Here is a 25,129-nt window from a genome sequence, read left to right as displayed (position 1 = left end):
TGCAGCTGAGAGAATTTGGAAAAGGCAGCTGCAATCTCCACTAAGATTGCCTCTCTGATGCAGCTGTTGGGCTTTGGAGCAGCCTCCCCTCTGGCACTGCACCCTCCTTGAGAGCATTTACTTGGCTGGAATGTTGTCCTTGAACTCTCAGAATGCTTCATGTTTGCCTAGATGGAGGATGGAGAGGGATGTGTGAATATAGAAAGTAGCCTTGCATACAAAGGTAAAATTCACATTTGTTGTCCTGACCACTTCTGCTGCTGACATGAGGCCCCAAAAAATGTGGTCCTCAGGCTGAAACAGGTTCTACATCCCTACAAAAGAACTTATTCAAGATTCACAGACATAACAAAGCATTCTTAATTTGGTAATGCTTTTTCTTCCTTCCTCTTGGATTATACAGGACAACTTTATATAGTTAGAATTGTATTCGCTTTCTTTTCTATATTGTAGCTCCCTCACCTCCAGTAAACATGCATAGGATTGTGTGGTTAAATCATTTAGCCCATATCTTTTGGAAATCGGGCTTGATCTTTTCCTGTTCTCCAGTTCTTCATCCCTCTATGATGATGATTGTTCTTACTTTCTCATTTGCCTCGGGTCTGATTGCCCCGGATCTGATTACTTGATAGGCTTGCTGATAGGCAAGAAGTAGCTTGCAATTTGCTCCAAGTACAAAGATATTGATATTTACAAGAATATACAGGATTTTATTTTATTATTATCATTATTTTAAAAATCAATACTGCATTAGGAAGAGCAGCAGTGTAGGGAAAGTAATCTTATGGCTTAAAGCTAGAGAAAAGGCTCTAGAAAAAGTACAGAGAAAGCCTTTCGGTTAAACTTGTATATATATTAAGTCTGAACTTGTGTTCTAAAATAAACCTAGTCTAAATAGTGCTTTGCTGACAACGTGCTAAAAGTCTGAGGGCGGGGGAGAGAATCTGTTTAGCTTTTCCAAATGAGAGCACAGCAACTCTTGCATGGCTGATGTTTAACTCTGACAAAATTCCTTGACTTTTTTGTATTTTGTTTAATTTTTGCTGGAAATATTGAATATTAGACTTGGGAAAACATAAAGTTGTGTACTTTGGGAGAATCATCATGTCAAGCAGCTGCAGCCTGACAGCTGCAGACACGTCGGGTTTTCCGTTCTCTAATTAATAGCAGTCAAACTCTTCATGACTCCAGAGGAAAAAAAAAAGTTCTGGCTAAATGGATTTTATTTCCTGTCTTAAAAGCTATCGCAAATAGAAAAATTGACACAATAATAAGAGAGTTACCAATAGGCATCAAATGCTTTTCCTAATTACTAAATTGTTTCTTCCTGCAGCAGTTAGATAATCAATGTGGAATAATTGATTAGCAATAGAAAGCTAATAGTGTCTTGGTTTTAGTCATTGATAAGCTACACTTTAAAATGCACTTGGCATTTAACTGCAGCTTCACCAAATGTTCACCCGTTTTCAAAATTCAAAGTGAAAGTAATACATTAAAGGGCTAGAAAATGTTTTCCCAACTAAATATAAACCCACCCATTTCTCCCTACCCACATACTGCCACCTAGGCACCAATATTGCCCTGGTTGTGGCATGTTTTTTTCTTCCCATTTTGATACCATTAACCAGTGAATGTGATAACGTATAACTACATAGTCAGTTGGATCTTGCTAAGTGCTGACATCACCGAGAATGAATGAAGCTGTTAGAATAGGGAAATAACACTAGTGATTGGAACACTTTTGTTACCTTTCACAACTACACACCCAAACAAATCTCAAAAAGGAGAGGCACCCTCTTCACTGATCAAAGTGTGACCCCCATTGTCTTTTGGAGGAGCTCCAGTTTATGGTAATATATTTTATTTTGTTTGCTGGAGAGTAGTTTTGAAGGTGTTTCAGTAGAGAGCATGGTTATTTAATTACAGGTTTTGTATGATCAGTGCCTGTGGATTAAAGTTTAAGGTGTAATTTGCAACACTGATGCTGAAAACATCAGGGTTTTAGAGGAAACCGCAGTAATCCCTGTTCGCCTGGTGAAGTGAAGGACATGAGGCAGGAGTTGATAATGCAGGTGAGCTGCGCACAGGTGAGCTGCTAGCAAGCTGCCGGCCAGCTCTGTGGAGGCTCCTTTTATTGACACAATATGCAAACCCAGGTAGATACATTTTGGGCTGTGACCTTTACACGTCTTCCAGTCCCGAGATTGTGGGGTAGTACAAAGCTATTTTGGCACCTGTTTCCACCATGTCATTTTACCCTTGCACAGTGTATGATGAAGGAGACAAAGGTATCAGAGACAAAGGTCACAGACAGGACACCACAAACTACTGAGATCGCAAAAGGTTAGACAAAGGGCAAGATGTCCAGACAGCTTTGGCTTTGTCTGTGAGGGGGAGTGTGCCCTGCACCCCAAGGTCATGCGTGCAGGCAGCTGATGCTGCCTGCGGGCGGGGAGTGTGCTCTGCACCCAGTGATCATCCCTACAGCCTGGGGCTCCAAGTAAACAGTGTTCACCATGCTGCATTGCTGAAACCCGGTCCCAGGGACCATCTTCTTCCTGCACAGCCATGGGGGTGGGGGGGTGCTTGGTGACTCCCTGACCCCCAGCCATGCTGGCCTGGCAGGAAGGCCTGTTTAAACAGATCAAGGAGGCTGCAGGAGGAGGGGACTTAACCAGGTCCACCCCTTTAAGGGGACTCTCACCCTCTTGGGAGACTGCTGTGGGATTCACCTCCCACCCACCCAGGTTGTAAAACCTACTTACATCTGTTATCAATGGAAGTTGTGGCCTATTTCAACTCAATACAAATCTCCTTGGTTTTTTCTATGGTTCACTGCTGTGATGGCAGTAACCTGAAAAGGATATCTTTCATATTGGGTCCTTGAACTTAGGCCCAACCTGACTTTTTTTTTAAGAAAACACCACATTGTTTATGTCCAGTAGCTTATTATTTTGCTCTTCCTCTTTTCCATAGGTGCCTGACTGCTACCTCTGTGCTATTGACTCCACATTCAACATTGCAATAGCCCCTGTTTGTTCCCTGTTTAGACAAACTCCCCCCCCCCCGTCCCTGCACAAAAAGTAGAGTACTTAGGCAGAAACTTTGTCCTATTCTTGAAAATGCACCAATGCACCAAGGCAGAGAAAGTTCAACATGCTCAGCTGTAGGCATATATAAAAAGCACTGGTAGCCTACATTAGAGTAAGTACAGCTGGGATCGAGATAGTCCCATGCATCGAAAGTGACTTTGAATATGTGTTCCACTGACAGCAGCCCCAATGCTGCATAGTAAACCGCATTTGAAATGAGAGGAAGTTTTGTGGATCTGCTGTACAGGGGGTGGGTGAATTAAAGGCAAGTCACAAAGGATATACAGGTTCTTTGGTAAAGTAAGTCTTTGGATTCCAAGCCACATGCCAGTTCTATACATGTGGGCAGGCAGGGAGTTGACCACCACCAGGCCACTCTCGCAGAAGTAATCATGTGGTTTCAGATGTTGGTTCAAATATCTAAGGCATAAGATATCCAAGGGACCATCTCACCCAGTATATCCCCATCCATCAACTGTGTTCTTGACAGGGCACTGCTGAGGGTACCATAGGCCCTAGATATTTGCTTAGACCAGGCTTCCTCAGCCCCAGCCCTCCAGATGTTTTGAGACACCAGTTCCCATCATCCCTGACCACTGGTCCTGCTAGCTAGGGATCATGGGACTTGTGGGCCAAAAACATCTGGAGGGCCGAGGTTGAGGAAGCCTGCTTAGACTGTTATAGAAAGTGGGTCTTTAGTGTTGCAGCCCCTGCAGTCTAGAATCAATTACCAGCTGAAATCATATAGGTGCCTCATGTCACAATGCTTAGGCAACTACTGAAGACATTATTGTTTAAGAAGGCTTTACCTGAGGTGTGGTCCAGTCATGCATAAAACATCAATTTTATATCTGAAGAAGGGGTGTGTGTGTGTGTGTGTGTGTGTGTGTGTGTGTGTGTGTGTGTTTGGAAATTGTAGGAATGGTTTTATTGTATTTAAAGTGTGTGGAGTTGATTTTATTCTTTTTAGAGCTTATTTGTTTTCATGTTTTATTCTGTTTTTATCTTGAACACTGCTTCAGTGGCTTTATGCTATGATGTGATCTAGAAAGTTGTATAATAGTGATTAATAATAATAATAATATACTGAGGCACCATAATAATGACTAAGATTGAGACCCACCATGCCATTGTGTTCATTGCAACTAGCATATCCAACTATGTTTGAGCAATGGAAAAAATATTGGCCATATAATTTATAGTGTTGCATTACAAGTTAACACTTGCAAGAGCAAGTGTGTGCTTTGGGTTGAGGAGAACAATATTATGCTTATATTTTGCTACAAGTACATAATAGCAGCCCAGCACTAATGGTTTTCCAAGTGGGGTAACTGTTTCAAATTCCAGCTAGGAAACCTTGATACCATGTTGTTTTGGGATAGGCCCAAAGGTAAGCATTTCTAGTAACAAGAGCTATGGCCAGAAATAGAATGATTTATTATCTCTATGTGGTAGAGAAAGAGGTAGTCTTTTAAAATAAGAGCTGTGCCTCAAAATGATTGACACTATCAAGGGCTAAGCCAGGCAACCGAGATGAATTAGAGGACAGAAGTACAGTGGTACCTCTGGTTTCAGACGCTTCAGGTTACAGCCTCCGCTCACCCAGAAACAGTACCTTGGGTTAAGAACTTTGCTTCAGGATGAGAACAGAAATCGTGCGCCGGAGGCGTGGCGGCAGCAGGAGGCCCCATTAGCTAAAGTGGTGCTTCAGGTTAAGAACAGTTTCAGGTTAAGAACGGACCTCCAGAATGAATTAAGTTCTTAACCCGAGGTACCACTGTAACTTGAAGCAGGATCTTGAGAACCAAGCGTAAACCAGCAGGGTAGTGTGCAAGCCAGCCAGGTAGGATGCAGGATTAGGGCAGAGCAACTTGAAGGAAGTAGAAAGAGGACACACTAGGCTCAAGTAGAAACATTACTAAGGAGCTCTAAAGAAGAGCCACTGGACAAAAAAAGCTACTGGCCTAACCTGAAGGTCCTGGTGGTGGGATATAAAGGTTTATACAGTTTGGGATCAGGATACCTAAAAGATCATCTCACCCATTAGATATGCCCAACTGATCACTACATTCTGAAGGAGAGGACCTACAGGTACTGCATATACCATCTCATCCGGAGTAGAGGTCCCTGCCATATGGTAGTGGCATCTATTCTTTAGAGTTTCATCCCATTCTGTATTGGGCAGGAACTGCCTCTATTGTCTTTTTGGCACTTATTGAAGGCCTTACTTTTTCTCCAAGCCTTTTATGTAGAGTTTTTTTAAGCCCAGCAGAGGTGCCACCTTGGGCTGAAGATTAGAGGGGTAGCGGCATGTGGCGTGCGCGCGCCTGTGACATCAAACAGGTGATGCATGGTGCACACATGTCATCAGGAGGAGGTGCATTGTTGCAAGGAAGTGTAGCCCAGTGCCATGCAGCTTCAATGGCCATAGCTCCTCTTCTCTCATGCTCAGGAGGAGTCTGCCTTTGATGCTGTGCCACCTCAATAATGGGGGGGGGGCACCTCATGAGAAGAGAAGACTCCCTGGAAAAGTCCCTGATGTTGGGAAAGATTGAGGGCACAAGGAGATGGGTACGACAAAGGACGAGATGGTTGGACAGTGTTCTCTAAGCTACTAACATTAGTTTGGCCAAACTGTGGGAGGCAGTGGAAGACAGGAGTGCCTGGCATGCTCTGGTCCATGGGGTCATGAAGAGTCCTAAATGACTGAATGACTAAACAACCACAACCTGTATTAGTTACAGGTAGGTAGCCGAGTTGGTCTGCCATAGTTGAAACAAAAAAAATCCTTCTAGTAGCACCTTAGTTGGTCTCTAAGGTGCTACTAGAATAACCCTGTATTAGATCTGACATTTTTAGAATTGTTTTCATATACAAAATAGTTTAATATACTTTTTTTGCTTATTGATATCTTTATTGCTAAATGGCTTTGAGAGGCTTCACATGAAGAAATTCATAAGTGGAATCAAGCAAACAAAAAACTGTAGCTAGTTTCTTCCTTTTAAAGGGGTTTCTGGGGAAGTGAAGCCAAAGAGAAGGTCAAGTGGTCTCAGGTGGGCTTGCATTCAAAGGCAGAAAATGGCTAAGGAATGACAGATACCTGGCCATTCTACTTTAGGACTGTATCTCCCCCTTGTGACATTTGTGGGGGGGGTTTGTTTGTGTGAGAAATATTAATATTGATGTCACATAAGCAGGGAGGCAAATTGAGTGAAGCCTGGCAATTTTCTAATATTTTTTTATTCTGAATTAGGGCTAAAATATTTCTAAATGCAAGACGCATCTCCGAAGCTGTCCTCTGGGGGCAAGGCTGTGACAATTTTCTGCATCGCTGTCCGGATCAAATTCACTTTGTCTGATTTGTAACAGGAGTGTGCATCGCTTCAGCTTGAAGCTGCCAAAGGAACACTTAAACTGAGACATCACACACTTCTCTTAATTTTCTCAGAAATTCATATTCAAGAATGGGTGTCTCTTCTCTCATTTGCAACAGTTTATATGAAAATGAAGCAGGAGAGGTCTATCCCAATTTATGTTGGAGTCCCATTATTTGAAAAGCTAGGGTGATATGGAAGACTTTCCACAGAAACTTTATTATCTTGGCAATTTACTCTGCTCAATATGCTGCTATTTCCCTCATGTGGCCTCTGTTTCCTTCTACTTTTTAAACATAAAATATGCTCAATTAATTCTAGCCATGCATCTTCTGAAATGTCAAAAAATTGCTGTAAGTTCTGGTCATTTCACCAGTCTCAGCTGTATGTGCCACTTTATTTTTAGCAAAGCCACGGTAGGGGAAGTGTGGGACCTTGCAGCAATTTGAATGTGTTAAGTCTGATTAGCTTACCTCTCCTAAGGGATGCAATAGATGCCTTGAGCATTAATGACTAAGTTCAGTGTTCTGTACTTAAAAGTAAGATTCATCACCTCCCTAGCTTGTACTCTAAAACTAAATGGTAATGATTAATCCTTTTTTCTCTCTCTCTCTTTGTTCCCAGGAATGGTAAAGGTTACCTGGTCTTTCCACAAACAGTGATATGTGATGTAACAATAAGCAATATGTATGATCACAAAGTTTATAGATTTTCTTTTTACTTGAATAAGCTACATAAATGACTGTGCCATTCATTTTTTTAAAAAATCAACAGCAGCACAATCAAAACAGAAGAGTCTGTTTATACCATGGTAACCACTGAATGCAAAATAGACCTAATGATTATGCTCCATTTAGCAATATACTAGAGTGAAAAGCAACATCTGTGGAGTGTGAAGATAGACTCTCATCAGGGTTTGGGAGGGGATTTGAAGAAAGAAGAATTTTGCTATTGTGGTAGGAATAATCCCTTCCTCTTGTGTTTCAGCAAGGCTATCGTAGTTTGAAGGGGGGAAATCAGGCAATTCTCCATCATCTTTATGCCACCGTGTGCTACAAGTTGCATCAAAGCATAGCCTGGGAGCAGAGAAGGATAAGTTCTATGATTCTAAGTTTTGGTCTGTGCCATTTAGCTAGTTCTTAATTCATTCCTTTCAGTTCTGTACCTGCAATTTAAAACACACATGCATTCTTTATCTCAATAGGTGTATGTACATTTTGACTTAAACTTCAAAGCAGTTTCTTGTGGTATTTAGAGTAGAGCCAATTCCAATGGATACCTAAGTTCTGACCCACACATCAGACTTACAGGTTTGTGTCAGAGTCCCTTTCTGGATGACAGGGAATTCTGGATGACAGGGTATTCTCATGCTGTGCTTGGTGAAAGAGCAGGAGAATCAGGTGATCCTCTCTCCAAGCAAATGCTTGCAGAACTGTACAGGAAAGCTTCCTATGCAGAGCCAAAACTAGACTTTTGCTAGATACAGAGCATGCAGTATCTAGTTTCTTTCTTACTTAATTACAGGTGGGAGTGGGATTCTAACTGGAAATGAAGCATGCGTCGGTGGGAGGGGGGAGAGACTTATCTTTTTACTTCCCACTGTGACTGAAACAGATTTTTTAAATATAGCTTTTATACTTCCCTTCATCAAATGTTTTGGGGGCATGAGATACATTGGAATTTAGCTTGGGATAGACCTTCCCAGCGTCCCCTCCCCAACCCTATTTGTGTTATGTTTCTCAGGAATCTGGATTAGTGTTTATTCTCATTACTTTCAGTAAAGTTTAGTTATGACTGCTATGAGCTACACATAGATCTATATTCACCAAGAAGTTGCTCTCACAGGACAATTCACATGGATAATGTAGTATCACAGGGGTACTAACAGTGGTGTTTGTATCAAACTTGAGGCAACTATGGCTTTTGTGTGCTGTTCCCCATAGCCTTCCTGTACTTCTACATCTTCCTTCGCTCAGCAAACCCATTACATTTCAAAATTGTCTCCTACTAACTTACCAATAGAATCCCCAAAGCTTTTGCTTTATTGCACTTTCCTTCTCACATTTATAAAGCTGATAAAACTTTAATTCAGAAAATCTAATTCAGAAATATCTGTATCCTTTCTTAATAGGCCTAAAAATTCAAACCCACTTTTCCCTTGTGACTTATAAATCAGCCTGAGTTATTGATCTGCCAAGATGTCCTAATGGAGTATCTATATCTTAGCTTCTGCCTGTTTCAAGCTCTGGGGGGCTGACTGTGTACTAGGTGTACTATTTATGAATTAGTAATTTTTTAAAAAATTCTGCAACTGGTAATATTGTCTATGAGTGTCAAGCCAATTAATCTCAATTGTACAAGGCTTTCAAAGATTAATAACTTATTTGTGATTTATGCTGTTTACTGTGCAGCTAAAATATTTAAAAAAAACATTATTTATATAGGAATCAGGATCTCAAGGAAGCCCTTTCCAATCAAGCAGTATGCAACCCTGTTTCATGTTATTATATCCAGTTTCCACAAACATGCTGTTAAAGGCTTTCTACCAGAGTCTTCTGAAAAGGACTGTCCTTGGGTTGTTCTGAGGCAATACCTGAACAGAGCCTTGAGCTTGACAAAATATTGGCGATAGCCTGGTGATGTGTTTCCATAAGAACCAAAGCCCAATTTGGGCATTCAGTCCCCTCATATGTAAGCAAACTAGTGAGGAGATATGGGGACATGCTGCCATACCCACTCCTTTCAAGAGCATCATCTGTATCCACATAAGAGCCCACCACAACTTTGGGGGTGAGGGTCTGAAGCAGGGAACTTCCTCTATTCAAGGAATTTCCTCATGAGATTTAGAATCCTGTATTATCAGGGTTTATCCCCACTGTGGGTCAACCCATAGGTAACATTCCAGCAGCAGTTGGGCCAATCTATCATCCTTCCTTAACATGCTGAAGGACCAAAGCACTGCAATAGAAAGGATGCAATAGAGCAAATGTTTTGCATGCATCAGTCCCAGATTCAATCCCTGACATCCCCCAGTGCAGCTGGGAAAGACCCCTGCCTGAAACCTGAACAACTGCTAGTCCATATAGACAATATTGAGCTAGATGCTCTGACTTAGCAGCTTCTGATATCCCATTGAATGTCCCTGCTATTTCTTAGACATACTGAGTTAGAGACCCTGGCTTGGAGTCCAACAACATCTGGAGGACCACAGATCCCCTTGTTTATACTTAGCATCTGGCTCATAGCTGTCAACATTTTCCTTTTTCTTAAGGGAAATTCCCTTATTCCGAATAGAGTTCCTCGCAAGAAAAGGGAAAAGTTGACAGCTATGATCTGGCTAGGTTAGTTAATTCCTGCCAATGCCTTGTGTGCACTGAAAGGAGATCATAAAGTATGCTGAGCTTTGGCCTACATATTGCACTTGCATGTTTTGGGTAAAGTTGGTATGGTAGACAAGCTGGTGATTGAGAGAAACCATTAGTGGTCTTCTTCCTGCAGATCTCCTGATAAGCATTCTAGGAAATTCCCCCTTCTCCCACCCCATTGCAGTCAGTGTGAAAGCAATACCTTGAAACATATCATTTTCATATACTCCCTCTTTTAAACCATCTGCTTTAAAAGACATCATCTGTCTTAAGCCTTTCTGAAACCTTGATCAAAGTAATAATGCACTTGTCCTTATCTCTTCACCATGTGATTGATGGCAAGGACATCAAAAACTCTGTGGTCCAGCAAACGCCACATGAATTTAAGGGTTTGTGGGGAAATGCCATTGTAGAATTCTTTTCCTGCTTTCACCTGTGAAATATTTAGGTTTCAAGACAAATAGCTTAGTAAATCCATTTCAATCCTTCTGCAGTCATCCAATACTTTGGTAAATTATTTGCATTTCATATATAATCCCTAGCAATAAAACTCAGAGTATCATAAAAACTGGCTCATTTTGCTTCAGCGCTGGACAGTGTAGCTCACTGTTACCATGGAAAATGGGCAAAGTAGGCAGCCCAAGCTGCTAGTTATCAAAATGAAGGTGTGATATACAAATGGAGAGCAGAAATATTTTCCCAAGTGGGGTGAAAATACTTTAAAAACATAATAAATAAATAAGGTTAGAAATTATCAGTAGTAGTGCCACTAGCCTTGTATTAAACATTACGAAGTTTTGAAGAAGTGACTCATACAGTCAATGGAAGAAGGAAAGGGGAGCATATTATTCAAGTTGACCAGTTCACCCCATTACTTAGGCCCCATTTACACTGTACAGTCAAAGCAGCATTGTACCACTCAGAACAACCACAGCTTCCCCAAAGAAATCCTGGAAACTGTAGTTTGTTAAGGGTGCTGGTAGTTGTTAGAAGACTCCTGTTATGCTTCCAGAGCTATAATTTCCAGTGTTCCCTGGGAAGGTTGACTAATTGATTGATAAACCACAATGGTAGCTCTGTGAGGAGTACAGTCTCCTAATAACTCTCAGCTCCTTTAACAAACTGTAGCCCCCAGAAATGTTTAAAGTGGTATAATACTGCATTAAATGTATAGTGCAGATGGAGGCCTTAGTCTTCACAATGAAAATGTTTTATTTTGGGCAATGACATACCATGGCTCCTCATTTCATTTGCTTCTGGAATTTTTGTTTTACTTTGTGTTTGTGGACATACACAAGAAATAGGTTTTTAAAAACAAAGAACGAATGGACTGATGGTTACAGTACTTTGCATTTCACTGCAGAAGGAATAAAAGGGAATGCCACACCTCTGAGTGGTGCACTTGCTGTGGGCCTTAGCAACATGAATTCAAATAAGGGCAATGTTCTATCCACTGGGACACAGAAACTAGTTAGGATTCTGGGCTTTGGCTCTTTTAATTTTCTCATAGTAATAGATCAATCTATTTATCACATAAGCACATTCAAGCTTGAAGTGAGCCCAAAGATCTGTTACCCCTTAAGTGATTAAACTAATCATTTAAATAAGCTTTCCAGATGTGATATCATATCACCTCCCCCACATTTCATAGGTAGGTTGATCAGATACAGAGAGGTTACCTGAGTTGCTCAAAGTCTCATAATGAGATAAACAATGGACTAAGTCCTAGCCTGCCTTGATTTTGATTCATTATCCTATCTACTAGCCAAGGCTGCCGTATGGTATTTAGCGATAATGACTATCCGGTTGAAAATCTATATTAATCCTTTCATAGTTTTCCCCTCAGGCCCTCCTCATCAGAACCATTAACTGTATTAAGATATTATGCAAATGCTGATCCTACTGTGGCAGTATTGTTACATCATAAATTGTGAAATCTGGAGAATAATCAATTTTCCTTCCAGAGGGATTTTTGCATTGAGATATCAACATATATAAATATTTAAATATCTCAGGGTACTGCAACATATTTTCTTCCACAACTAAACTGGAGATCTGGTTACAGCCTTCTTCTAAATCTATTATTGGAATGTCTCCCTCAGATTGAATTGTTTTAGTCATTTGCTTATGGTTGTCTTAGGCTTCCTTACACAACAATGTCACTTTGTGTCTGTGCTTTGCCACCGAGTGTGGTCATACTATGCAGCCATCGCCCAGATGTTTGCAGATGCAATAAACAGTTTAAATTTTAAAACAGTTTGATTTTCCTCAGTTTTTCACATTCTGCTTTACTCAGGGTAGACTACTTCAATCCACCATTTGTGCGGCTACCATTGAGGACAGTTCTGAAACTACAGTTAGTATGGCTGCTAGATTACTAACTGGGACTGGGCATTATGATCATATTACTCGTGCATGGTGTCAAGTGTACTGGTTCACAGGACATGTCCATGTCTACTCAAAGTGCTGGTTTTGATCTTTAGAGATTTTCATGGCTTAGAACCAGAGTATTTTGAAGTCCACCTGACTTCATATTGTAATGAGTTTAGGTGAGGGAAAGTTGAGATCCTTCTAGCCCCTGGATCCAGCAAGTGTTAAACGATAAACCAGACTAGCTTCCTGATGAGGTGAACAAAGGAAAGGGGACTCTGTGTGAAATGATAGGTGGGGCCCTCCCCCCAGCTTGCAGATAGTTAGAAGGACAAAGCTTGAATTTAGAGTTGAGTTGCAGTGGTGTGGACCTAGAAGCAAAGCAGCAAACAGAGAGAGAGCTAAAGAGAGCCATGCCAGATCTATGCTTGAATCCAAGACTGTGGCTATGGGAGAAACATTTCCAAATGGAAACACAAACCCTGGGTAAGCGCCTGGAACTCCATTTCACACGACTCAGAGATTGGGGTGGCAGGCAAAAATATGTACACAACACAACAATAAAATCTTCAACAGGGGGCCAAATGATAACAGCAGGGTTGTTGCCAGGGGAAAGGACCTTCTGAGTAGTCATGCTATGATCCTCAAATCACAACAGTTTTTAGATAAGGGTCTGCCCAGGCAGTCTCAGATAAAGGAATAATAGAAAATTGGACCAGGAGCAAAACAGGATGGGAACTGTAGGGTGTTAGGAATTTTAGGAGAATGGCAATATGGAAATGAATTGAATGACACAATCGTGTGTGTTTTTATGGTAGATCAGATTTGGGGGAGATTATGCTAAGGGGACGCTGGTGGCGCTGTGGGTCAAACCACAGAGCCTAGGACTTGCCGATCAGAAGGTCGGCGGTTCAAATCCCTGCAATGGAATGAGCTCCCGTTGCTCGGTCCCTGCTCCTGCCAGCCTAGCAGTTCGAAGGCATATCAAAGTGCAAGTAGATAAATAGGTACCGCTCCGGCGGGAAGGTAAACAGTGTTTCTGTGCACTGCTCTGGTCTGCCAGAAGCAGCTTAGTCATGCTGGCCACATGACCCGAAAGCTGTCTGCCGGCTCCCTCGGCCAGTAAAGCGAGATGAGCGCCACAACCCTAGAGTCGGTCATGACTGAACCTAATGGTCAGGTAAGGTCCTCCCTCTATTGTGTGGGCAGGTAATCCCTCCCCTACCTGGCCTGGTCTCCTTGGCAATGCTTCCCCCAGGTAGGATTGGACAACTGACTGAGGTAGGCGGAGACCTCCAGGTATCCCACTTGAGGGAAGGCAAAGCCAAGCCTATGCTGTTGGAGCCGCTCCAGATCTAGGGGCTGTGCGCGTCCACGCAAAGGGTGCCCCCCGTTTTAAGTGGGGAGTGGTCATTACCTTTACCTTTATGTTAAGTTTTATCAGCGTTTTGCTATTCCCAGATTATAGACTAACAATGAAAATGACATTTCAGTATGTATAATTTAAGCATTTACAGCCTAATGATTTGCCACCACCCCCTTAACCAAGCATCGTATTACATTTGTATTTTGAGAGGTTAAGCGCTTTAGCATACTAACTTTGTTGCTATCCTGCAGTTGCCTGGGTGACTATATAAATTGGATCCTTGAACATCAGAAGGCCTCTCCCAGGTTTTTCAGCGGATTGTTTAATGTGAAGGAAATAGCTGGATGCTTCATTCACCTCTGAGTTGCTCATGCAAGTCTTTTGCCTTCAGAGTTAAGGGTGACTCATATCTCTATTAAATTTTTAAAGTGCAACAGCTCACTGGAGGGCCATAGAAAATTAATTTGAAATACACTTTGCCACCTCCTCCTTCATCCACAAACTTGGTTATTAAGTAAAATGCTCTCTCCTCATTCATGTTGGGAGTTAAAATAATATTTGTTAATTAAGATTTATTGTCCTCAGCCAAAGTTGTTTGCAGCCTGAGATTTGCCCACGAATCTCCATGGGCTTTGGATCAGGTCCTCCTGAATAAGAGGCAAAATATTTATGCAAATGTAATACATTATATGCATGTGTACTATTATTACAATAAATCACTATTCACCTTGAGGTCCCAAGGCAGGTTACAAAAATTAAAACACAATGTTAAGAAGAAGAAGAAGAAGAAGAAGAGTTTGGATTTGATATCCCGCCTTTCACTCCCCTTCAGGAGTCTCAAAGCGGCTAACAATCTCCTTTCCCTTCCTCCCCCACAACAAACACTCTGTGAGGTGAGTGGGGCTGAGAGACTTCAAAGAAGTGTGACTGGCCCAAGGTCACCCAGCAGCTGCAGGTGGAGGAGCGGAGACGCGAACCCGGTTCCCCAGATTACGTGATTACCGCTCAATTTCAAACAATTTGAACAAATTACAAACATGGAAATAAGGTGGGTGCTAAAATTTACCTCTCAGGTGCCAAAAAGAGGGGCACCTTCAGCATTCACTGAAACCTCAAGCTTCACTTTGCCTCAGGCTTCTGGTTCTCCTGCCCTGGCTGCAACTATGCTTAAAAGTACGTGCAGCTACCACATATTGTATTTACCCCTTTTTTATTTATGTCTTTTCAATATTCTTTGTATGTGTCAAATTTAATATAGTAAGCTCCCTGGCGCAAGGACCAATCCTCTTTTTCACCATATAAAGCATCATGCAATACAAACAAAGAAATATTAATAATGACCCACAGTAAGATTTGTTTGAGTGCCCCTAGAAATGTGTGTGTGTGTGTGTGTGTGTGTAAGAGAGAGACCCTAGTTGCTTCATATCTAGTGTTGTTCAGGAATTCTTAGTCATCAACAATTAGTGCTGTTTTCAGTTTTGAAAGCAGGGGTTAAAATCAGTTCAGTTTTGGAAGGTTCATTATGGTGTCCAACTGCATCAAAACTGATGTAAACCTGCTCCTTGATCTCACAAAGCATCATGTAAAATATGGTTGTTATTATAATTTAAGAGGTGTACTAATGTGTAAAGAACAGACAAACAACTTTCTCATACAGTGGTACCTCGGGTTAAGTATTTAATTCGTTCCAGAGGTCCGTTCTTAACCTGAAACTGTTCTTAACCTGAAGCACCACTTTAGCTAATGGGGCCTCCCACTGCCACCACACCGCCGGAGCATGATTTCTGTTCTCATCTTTAAGCAAAGTTCTTAACCCGAGGTACTATTTCTGGGTTAGCAGAGTCTGTCACCTGAAGCATATGTAACCTGAGATACCACTTTATATGTCTCTGCCCCCACAAAAATCACAGTATTTGTCTTAGAGTGATTTACAGATGGGCTTTCCTTTTTACAGTATGTTCTGAACACCTAGAAAAGTTTTGAGGTCCAATCAGGAAAGAAAGGTGTGTAAAGGTGGGTGGGTGGGTGAGTGCATCCTAATGTATAAGAAGCTCCGTCCTAATGTGTAAGAGAGTGTGTGTAACACACCCACACCCAAATAGGCTAGAACTTCCAGGGAGATCCAATAGTAAAGAAAATATTCTAAAGAATCTCGGTAAATCTCATAAATAATACAACTATAAACTTTCAGTGAATTGTCAAAGGAGCTACTCCGTTCCTCCCAGTCTTTTCTCTTGTATATAATGTATAAGTGCTGCATTGCACCATTAATTTAAATAATATTTCCTTGGGTTGGTACAGTGTTCTCAGCAAAGCTCTTAAAACTGCATTCAGGGGTTGCTTGTGGCACATTCCAAGGTCCTGTTCTCAGATAGATGAAACAGTGTATAATCAATGCAGAAACGAAAAAAGAAGAATAAAATACTGTCTGTGGTTTTTGTGGCACTGAATACATGAAAGCTGGTTGAACTCAGACCCATTGTTTTTATCAATCCAAGGATATGATAAATCAAATATGCAGCAAACCTTGAATATGAATAGAAAGATGGGGATTTTTTCTGAGGGAAGGAGGAGGTTCCACATTTTAGGACATAGGAATGCAGAAACTTGTTTGTAACTAAGTTGCTGTAGAAAAACTTCAAAATGGATCTGAATGAGGACAAGTTGGCCTTGCCAGCTGACCATCCCAATAATATTTTTTAAAAGGCTGATTTTCTGGCTCACTTAACCTGAGTAATCTATGTGTATCAATTCCAGAGTCCCGGTATACATCTTTGTTTGACATGTTGCCAAAGGAATTTGCCCTCGTTTTGAAAGGTTTGTCTATTTACATGACTGCGCAGTCCAAATCCAGATTAGCGAGAGGATGGGAGAGAAAGAAAACCATAAGAAAGGAGAGCAGGGGGCCTTGAAGTTTCCCATCCACCATTAGCACTGGGGAACAGACTGAACAGACACACAGGAGGTCCCCTAGTCACACTCTTCCCTGCAGTGGCAAGATGGATTGTATGTCTATATAAATTACAGTCATTATTTCCAAAATTGCATCTATACATATAAATTGGCATATGCAAATGTTATGCAAATCTGCGTCCTCTTTCGTCCTCTCTTTTGGTGATGTATTTCTTCTTTCCCTCTTTTCATGTGTGGTAATGCATAAATGGCCACCCTAAGCAATGTTGTATTTCTCTTTGCATTTTGTGGTGTTTTAACTAGCAGCTAGATCTATCCGACTTTGATCTGTGGTATCTTTGGCTAAGCGTAATTTGAAATAATAAAGCTGTTTGGCTTAATTACAAGTATAACTGAAATAATTTCTGAAGCCATATTAGAGCCAGATCCCTTGAGAACCATTTCAGCTACAAGTTTTCATACTGGCAGCCAGCAGAAAGCCTGTTTATTTGGCAGAGTTCTGCCTATAGATTGTAGTATTGTATGTATCTGTTTTTTTGGTATGGGATCTGATCTGCAACCACTTATGATGATAAGCCTCTTGTTTTACAATAAGGACTGCCAGGCTTAAATATTCCTGGTGGATCATGTACTGATGGTTCTGTAAGTGCTCTCGGTACAGGGGTCACCACAACACAGAACTGAGGTCAGTTGTGTGTGTGTGTAAGTGTAACTTTTAAAACTAAGCCTTAGGTACTTTTGCTGAATGTCTCTCTTAGCAAGTTGAAATAAAAGTCCTAACCATTCGTGCTGTTCTCCTAAAAAAACAAAACAAAAGCCCGTGTTATGCCTCATACAAAAACAGAAGTTCAGGTATCATTTATTCCAGTTGTTAATGTACACTTGCCAGTCAAACAACCAGAAATCCTTATTTGTATGGTCTCAGGCAAGTATGTGTATTGCACTCATATTTTATTTTTTAAAAGGTGTCATACAGATGTGTGTCTCTAGCTCTTATTCTCTTCCTCTTGAGAGACTGTGGCTCCAACCTTTAGTCAAAGCACATTTATTTCTGTACAAACAAAGGAAAAGAATAACTGTAGTATGGGTTCTTTTCTGTGAGGCTGCCAGATTCTTCCTGCCTTCTTTGGCTGGTGTCTTGGAATGAAAAGGGGTGGGATGCAAAGCAAACTTAAATGCCCACTGGAAATCTGTAGTTCTTGCCTTCTGCACAAAGAGGGGCAGATGTTGCTAAACTGGAAGTCGGATTTGGAGGTAGCAATTGGACTATTTGAAATTTTAAGGCAGAAATTGGGTTTGGTCCCCATTTTAACACGAACATACCTAATTCACAGTTCCTGAAACAATGCATATACTGAAATGCAACTGTACTTTGAAATTTGCTTCTCTGGATTTTGTGATACAGTCCTCCAATAAGAAATTTGTACAGAACTGCACTTATTACTGACAATAACACACCAAAATGCATTATATTAGGGGAAATTGCTTGGACAAATGTACATATTAGGGAAAACTGCTCACAGAACTGTGCACATCAGGAGAAATATACACTAAAATGCTGGATTTTTAAAATAAAAAATCACAAGTCAATGAATCCTGAGATTGCAAAAATGCAGAAGTCACTGGTGTCCATTGGGTATGATAGGGCAGGTGTCTAGCGGTGAGTTCCCTTTTTTGACAACAGTCGTAATTTTCATCTTTCTCACAGTAGTTTTATGGATGGATCTGTCACTTAAGCTATACTCTCTCACACCACATCTCATGCTTTTGTAACACATCTGGCACTGACATTATTTCAGGGAACTACTAGGATGGTGAGGCCAGCTTTGTTGAGGGCTGTTTTACCTATCTTTCCTGGTTTGCAGTCAGTTAAGAATCCAATAGATATTTAAATTTGCACACTGGATAACCTTATTTTTAGATATCTATATGTGTACTGTTTTATTTTAGTGTTTGGTTACATAAAAATGAGAGGGCATTTTTTCCCCTTTGGGTATTTATAGTAGAAATTGTTTGTTTTTTTTAGAATTAATTTGCAAATACTAATGCTTTCTTCCATCCCCCATATGCTCCCTTTTGTCTGTTTTCCTAAAATAGCTCCCCGAAGAGTGAAAAGACTGTTTCATTTCTATTGTGAAAATAAGCCTTATTTGTAGTTTTAAGACCTGGCAAACAACATTGGTAAATACACATTTGGGATGCATTCCAAAGCACCTTAATGTAATAGAAGATAGTAGAGAGATTTTTTTTTTCCTTGTGAAAAATCAGCATGTCAGAATCAATAGCTGTGATTATCCTGCAGTAACTATGTTTAATGTTCATGGGCCATGTTCTTTAGACTGGATTACCGAGGCAACCAAGTGAGTATCTGCTGAGAGAAGATAAAGAGCACCAGTTGAGTGGAGATGACGGTTTTGCTAAGTAATCTACTTCCTTGACTGGATTCTGTAAAAAGCTAAATTCCTCTGGTAAAATTTCTTTTTACAATGAATGAATCAAATGGAAATACAGCATGAAAAATGAGAATAGGCTCCTGAGGTGCTCAGGAAAAATAATGTTCATCCTATTAACAGTGCAGGGACAGGAAATCATAAGGCTAGCTGCTAACATGCGAAGCTGTTATTAAAACCTTTGATGCAACCTTTTGGCTTATAATGCACCATTTATATCTTAAGCATCCTGCCCCACTCCCTGCAAAGCCTGGTGGGGGTAATAGGTCCTATTGTTTTATTAGAATTATGATAACAGTTAAGAAAATTGCACGTGGCTTGAGGCTTCCTGTGCTGGCTATGCTAATTTAGAAGCTGAGTGCAATTGGTAGTTTTTTTGCATATCTCACAGCAGCAGCTAAAAGTTGTAGTAAATATTGTTTTACAAAAGCCAGATGATTGGAAACAACTACTAACCATTTCACTCAAATGCCTAACTCCGGCTGGGAAGTGTGTCTTGTGCATAATTTTTTGCTCTTGACGTCATTTATGCTTCCAAAGTACATAAATCTCTGTTTACTGAAATCTAGCCACATTGCTATGAGATACTTCCTAATCTGGGGAAGCTGCTGGTCCTCCCCATTCTAGCTTTTGCATACTATATTTAAACCCTTGGCAGTCCTGGAAGTTGGTGTAGTGGGTAGAGTGTTGACTTTTGACCAGGAACACCTGGGTTCAAAACCCTGCTCAGCCAGGAAGTTTGCTGGGTGAACCTGAACCAGCCTCACCTTTGCATGCCAAGGCCATGAGTCCCACAGTTCCCCATTGATTAATGACACAAAGACACAGGTATTTAGGATTATGGGCTAAAATAGGCCACAACTTTATTGGTTACAGATGTGAGCAGTTTGGCTTAGGCAACCAGACTATTTCTTGACTACCACCCATCTGCAGGGAATCAAACTAAGGGTAAACCACCAGAAGGAGGAGCCCTGTGACTTACATCAAATAGGGGACCCCATTAGGGTTGTGGCATGCCCTAGCCCACTCCCAGGTTTCAGACAGGATCCACACACCCAGATCCCTTTAACAGAATACCGTTATCGAGGAGGGGCAGGCGGAGGCTACAACCTCCCCTCCATTAAACAAAGGCTTCTCCAATGCCTAACCTTACAAAGTTGTGACGATTGCAGCAAGGTGGGTGAAAACCAAATGGCAGATGCCATTTCGCCAAGTGGAAAAATTCCTACCCAGCCCAACAATAAGGCGACTGACATTTCTCTCAAAGCCTCACCTATCTCGCATGGTTGTGAGCAGGGGTGGCCAAGTGAAACCATTTGCCTCAGGCATCAGACCCATTCCCCACCAACGTTACGCTGCTGCTAGACCTGCAGGGGCTTTCTGCACCACTGACACAGCAATGTTGCCCTCACCATTGCCTGGTGGCAGCAGGATGGGCACAGCTCCAGTTGAGTGTACAGTTGCAGTGAGAGGGCTGGCAGCATTATGGGCACAATGGCAGGGACAGGGAGGGAGTAGGATAGGTGCCAAATCTGTGAGGTGGCGGGCATTGGGTTGTGGGGGCAGAAGCACCTGCCCTGTTTGTCAGAATATAAAGGGGACATATATCCTGCTCTGAGAGGAAAGGTAGGATAAGAAAAGTGCCATAAAACATAATAAAATAAGCTTTGTTAAAGCTTACCTCAAAAGATTTTGTGTATGTACTGAGACATACCAAGATCCAGGCAGAGATGTTTTGTAGTGCAATCTAGCAGAGTGGCTGAATTGAGATGCATACCAATGAGATATTTGTCCCTTGTCTTGTGGGCATTGTTTCACTAAAATTTGAAAGTGAATACACACACTACAAAACAACAACAAAAAGACCCTTTTAACAGACAGATTCTGTGTGTGTGTGTTTCAATGAGATAATTTGCTTCTGAGTAACAATCCATATTCAAATTACACAGTCATAATTGTTTTGAAGAAAGCCTTGCCTTGTAGGTTTCATTCTCTATAATTTTTGAGAAGATTTGAAAAGATCAAATGACTAGATGACATTTCAGGGGCTGTATATGAAAGTGTGTACACGAGAGAGAAAGAGAATAAAACTTAACCTGTCGGTCCTGTTCGTTGTATAGTGCCATGCGACTAGATGGTGCTGTAAAAAGGTAAAGGTAAAGGGACGCGTAACCATTAGGTCCAGTCGTGACTGACTCTGGGGTTGCAGCACTCATCTCACTTTACTGGCTGAGGGAGCCGGCGTACAGCTTCCGGGTCATGTGGCCAGCATGACTAAGCCGCTTCTGGTGAATCAGAACAGCTCATGGAAACGCCGTTTACCTTCCTGCCAGAGTGGTACCTATTTATCTACTTGCACTTTGACATGCTTTCAAACTGCTAGGTGTGCTGTAGTAACAAATAAATGGCAATTACCGGTAACAAAATAAATAACTGCAGCGTATAAGTAAATATTGCTGGGTTGAAAGTCCCTTATTGTTCCTTAGTCAACCCTTGGCTGAGAATTTTATAAGGGCCTGTCTAACTCACAAGCTGCAACTCACTCTCTTTAACTGCTATATTAAACTAGCTCTCAGATTTAAGTTGGGTTGGTTTTACCAGAGGACTAAAGCACATACCTGACTCCACCTGAAAGCAACAGGACTTAAGAGTGCTTCACTTTGGCCTTCTCTGCCTTGATGTCAAGTGTGGCAAAGTGCCCTCTCTTCCTCTTTATCAAAGGTTTGTGTGATAATTATTGACCCATTGCTTGAAGACAGGCAATGCATAAGCAAAAGCACAAGTAATTCCTCTGGAGTGCTATGAAAGAGGAGTGAAGCACAGACAGAGATGCAACGAAACTGTAAGGGATGAATGAGGGGTCTTAACATGAGGACATAAGGAGAGCCCTTCTCAAACAAGCCAGTGATACCATCCAATCCATAATCTTGCTCTTACAATGGCCAACCAGATACCTATGGGAATCCTGGAAGGAGGACTTGAGCGCAGCATCAGCCTCCCCTCCTGCAGTCTCCAGCATACTGCTTGCGACAGTGAAGCTCTTTCTTTTGTATTTCTCTAACATTCATTCTCAACCCTAACAGAATAGAATTAAGTCCTTCAGATCTAGTGATTGGATCATTAATATTTGATTTGTTTATACACTGCATAGGAAGCCATTAGAAAATACCCAGACCTCTTCCCTGGTGATTTTATCCCTGCTGTATTTTCCCTGGGTAGTTATATTCTTGATAATAATGACAAGTGGAGATGCTACATAGATTGGAAAAAAGTAACACTAGAAACTGAAAGAGGCCAAAGAAGACCACATTCAGCTTAGCTTGAGGTTGGATTGAGGTAGCTTTGTAAAAATAAGAAATAGTCATATTTAAGAGTAGGGTATAAATCCTCTGATAAATTGGTAAATGCACTGTTGACTCTTGATCATCTAGAGAGAAGGGAACATTTGTCCTTTCTGGACCACAAGACTTATTTGAGGGTTTGTTTTACAATCAAGTGGTGTATATATTTTATGAACTAAATGAAAGACTGGATTTAAGCAGTATTAAATTTCCTCCTAGAAGTTAAATACATTGTAAACATCTCAGCTGAGCACAAAATACCACTTTGGATTAATTCAAATCTCACCCCATAACAATTTTATAAAACATGGCAAAGCAGCTCAGTATTTATATTCCACAATAACATATGCTGTTCAAAATAAGCCATGTGCCTGGAACAGGTAAATATGAAGAGGAACAACTTAGTACACAATTAATTCAGAATATCATGCCAAAAAAAGAATGTCACATAGTTAGTGGAAGGGAAATTCTGAATGAATGAGCAAAGTAGCTCCATTCCCCTTACCTGAAGAAGTATCTGATAGGAATTTTCTAAGGGAAGGAGGCAAGAAGGTCACTTGGAGCAAGGTAACCAATTGTGTGGGACATGGACCTGGCCAGTTTAGGGTCACTCCAGATAAACTCATCTCCTCTCACTTATTACTCTTGATTTGCATATCTTCTTATGTTGTGTTACAGTAAATTCACCAATTAACTGACTCTCGAGTCTTCTTCAGGGGTGGGGCAATGTAACCTTAATGGATAAAATAAAGCTACCTTATAGATCCTTGAATTTGATTTGATTGATCCTAAAAGTCAACCAAAACACTGTTTAATGGCCACTTTGACACTTTATTACAATCAATACAGGTTTTGTTAAATAAACAAATGTTTTATATTGATAATGAAACACCTTTCAAGCATTTTAAAAGTCATATTTTGTATTAACTGTTGCTCATTTCGGATGTGCATCACCTAGCCTTATCTAAGTCATTCCATATTTTAAGATCATTGGAATTCTTATTGTAATCTTGTCTCAGGTTATATTGTATTCTGCATCCAGTTACTGTTCTCTTCAGAACAACCCCTGGCAAGATTTTCCCAATATAGTGTTTGTTACCATGTTACATATCTTTGTTCTGTGACGCTCGGATGTAGGGCATTATTAATTAATTAATAAGATATAACCGAACAAATTGGCCTAACAAAGAAAGGATTTTTGGAGCTCTGGGGAGGTGAGATTGTTTCATGTTATTATGTGCCTTTTCAGTTGCAGATTGCACCAGTTTGAGCTGAGGGCAGCTTCCTAACTTTGAATGCATCCTTATGTGATGGCAGCTCCTGTGTCAGCTGATTCACAACCTGCACATTAAATAAAAGATAAAATTCCGTGTATCAACTGTTTGTGAATGTTGAGCTAGCCCATATGTGCAGTCGCATTAAGGCAGCCATTCTAAAGCCATTCTTCAAGAGGGTTGCTATGTAACAGGCAGGTTATGTGTCTGATTAGTATTTTTGTTACTAAGCTGTATCTACAGGTACTGCAGCGGGTTGGTTATTTATGTATATGCCTGCCATCTCTAATATAAAAAGCTTTGTAATGCCTCAATAATAAAATGCATTCATAACCACATCTTCTGTAATCACTGCAGTTCTTGAGCTGCTATTTCGCACTCATTAGCTGAAACTGCCATTCACCTATAATTTATGAGAAGCATACAATTATGTGTTATCACTACTTCAAGTGATTATTACACTGTATGTTTTTGAGATAATGGCATGCAACACTCCATGATGAATTATACCTCTATGGGTAGCTTTGCTTCTGTCATTAACTCTATTATTTTCCTAAAACCATCCTGGAGAGAATTATGTTACAAGGTTAGTCCCTCTTTGAAGTAAGAGACTTGGGTCACTGTTGATCGAATAAAAAGACAGGATGTGGCATTTTATTATGTATACCCATATATCAATTATAATATCCCTATGCTTGCCATGTGCCTATAAATTTGCATTCTCTTTAGAGCTTCTGTGCTTAACACAAAAACCAGTTAAAGGTTTTTGTGTAGTACTTGTTTATTTACCAGATTAGAGTGGGGTTAGTTATTATGCAAAGAATGCAACAATGCACCGTTCTTACTGTGTTCCAATAATCTGAGAGCACTTTTATAGGGGAATTGGGGGTATTTATGTCCCTGGTTATTCTGTCCTCCTTACAGTGTTCAGAGTATGCAGAACAGGACTCCTAAAATGATAAAAGGATTTGACCATTTTCCTGCCATAAAATGGTTAATGGCTTTGCATTTGGGAGGGGGACTTGTCTCCAGAAGAATGGTGTGCATAGGGTGAACCGAAAGAGAAATATCTCTCACACGCATGCAGATACTGATAGAACTTAGTTGGGCTTATTCATTTAAATGATTGGCAGTAGATTTAGTAGATGACATCTCTTCTACACAGAAATATCTGTTCACACAACTTTCCTCTGCGTTTCTCAGATTCACCTTAATTGATTTTTACATAAAAACAAAGTGTTTGGTAATGAAAGGAAGTTCCCAAGATGAATGGTTGATTAAAGTATTTGTAAGTCTATCATGCATCTCCAAGCTTTTCAGATTTAACTCATTTTCAAGTTTGCGAAACCTGAGCTGCTGGGTAGCTTAGATTGAAGGTCTTGCACAGTCACATTAGATCAGAGCTATGCAGTGATATGATTTTCTAGCTAATTATCTGATAACATAAGAACATCTTAGATGAACAAATGGCTTCCATCTTTACTTGATGCTTAACACTGAGTAACAGGAAGTATGTGAATGCTTTTATTTCTATTAATTTATTTAGGGATGCATTCTGAATGTGTTCTTGTTTTCTTACCGTTC

The 25,129-nt window shown here is 40.7% G+C and overlaps 1 protein-coding gene across 2 annotated transcripts in view; it reads left to right on the top strand.

Annotated features, from left to right (window-relative positions):
* Window positions 1-25,129, top strand: part of NEGR1 (neuronal growth regulator 1) — a 444,891-nt gene that overhangs the window by 142,762 nt on the left and 277,000 nt on the right. The gene's annotated exons all lie outside the window — the stretch shown is intronic.

This window comes from Podarcis liolepis (assembly GCF_965112155.1).
Source record: "Podarcis liolepis genome assembly, chromosome: 6".
NCBI lineage: Eukaryota > Metazoa > Chordata > Lepidosauria > Squamata > Lacertidae > Podarcis > Podarcis liolepis.
Note: the sequence above shows the minus strand (reverse complement) of the source record. Positions and strands in the feature narration are given on the sequence as shown.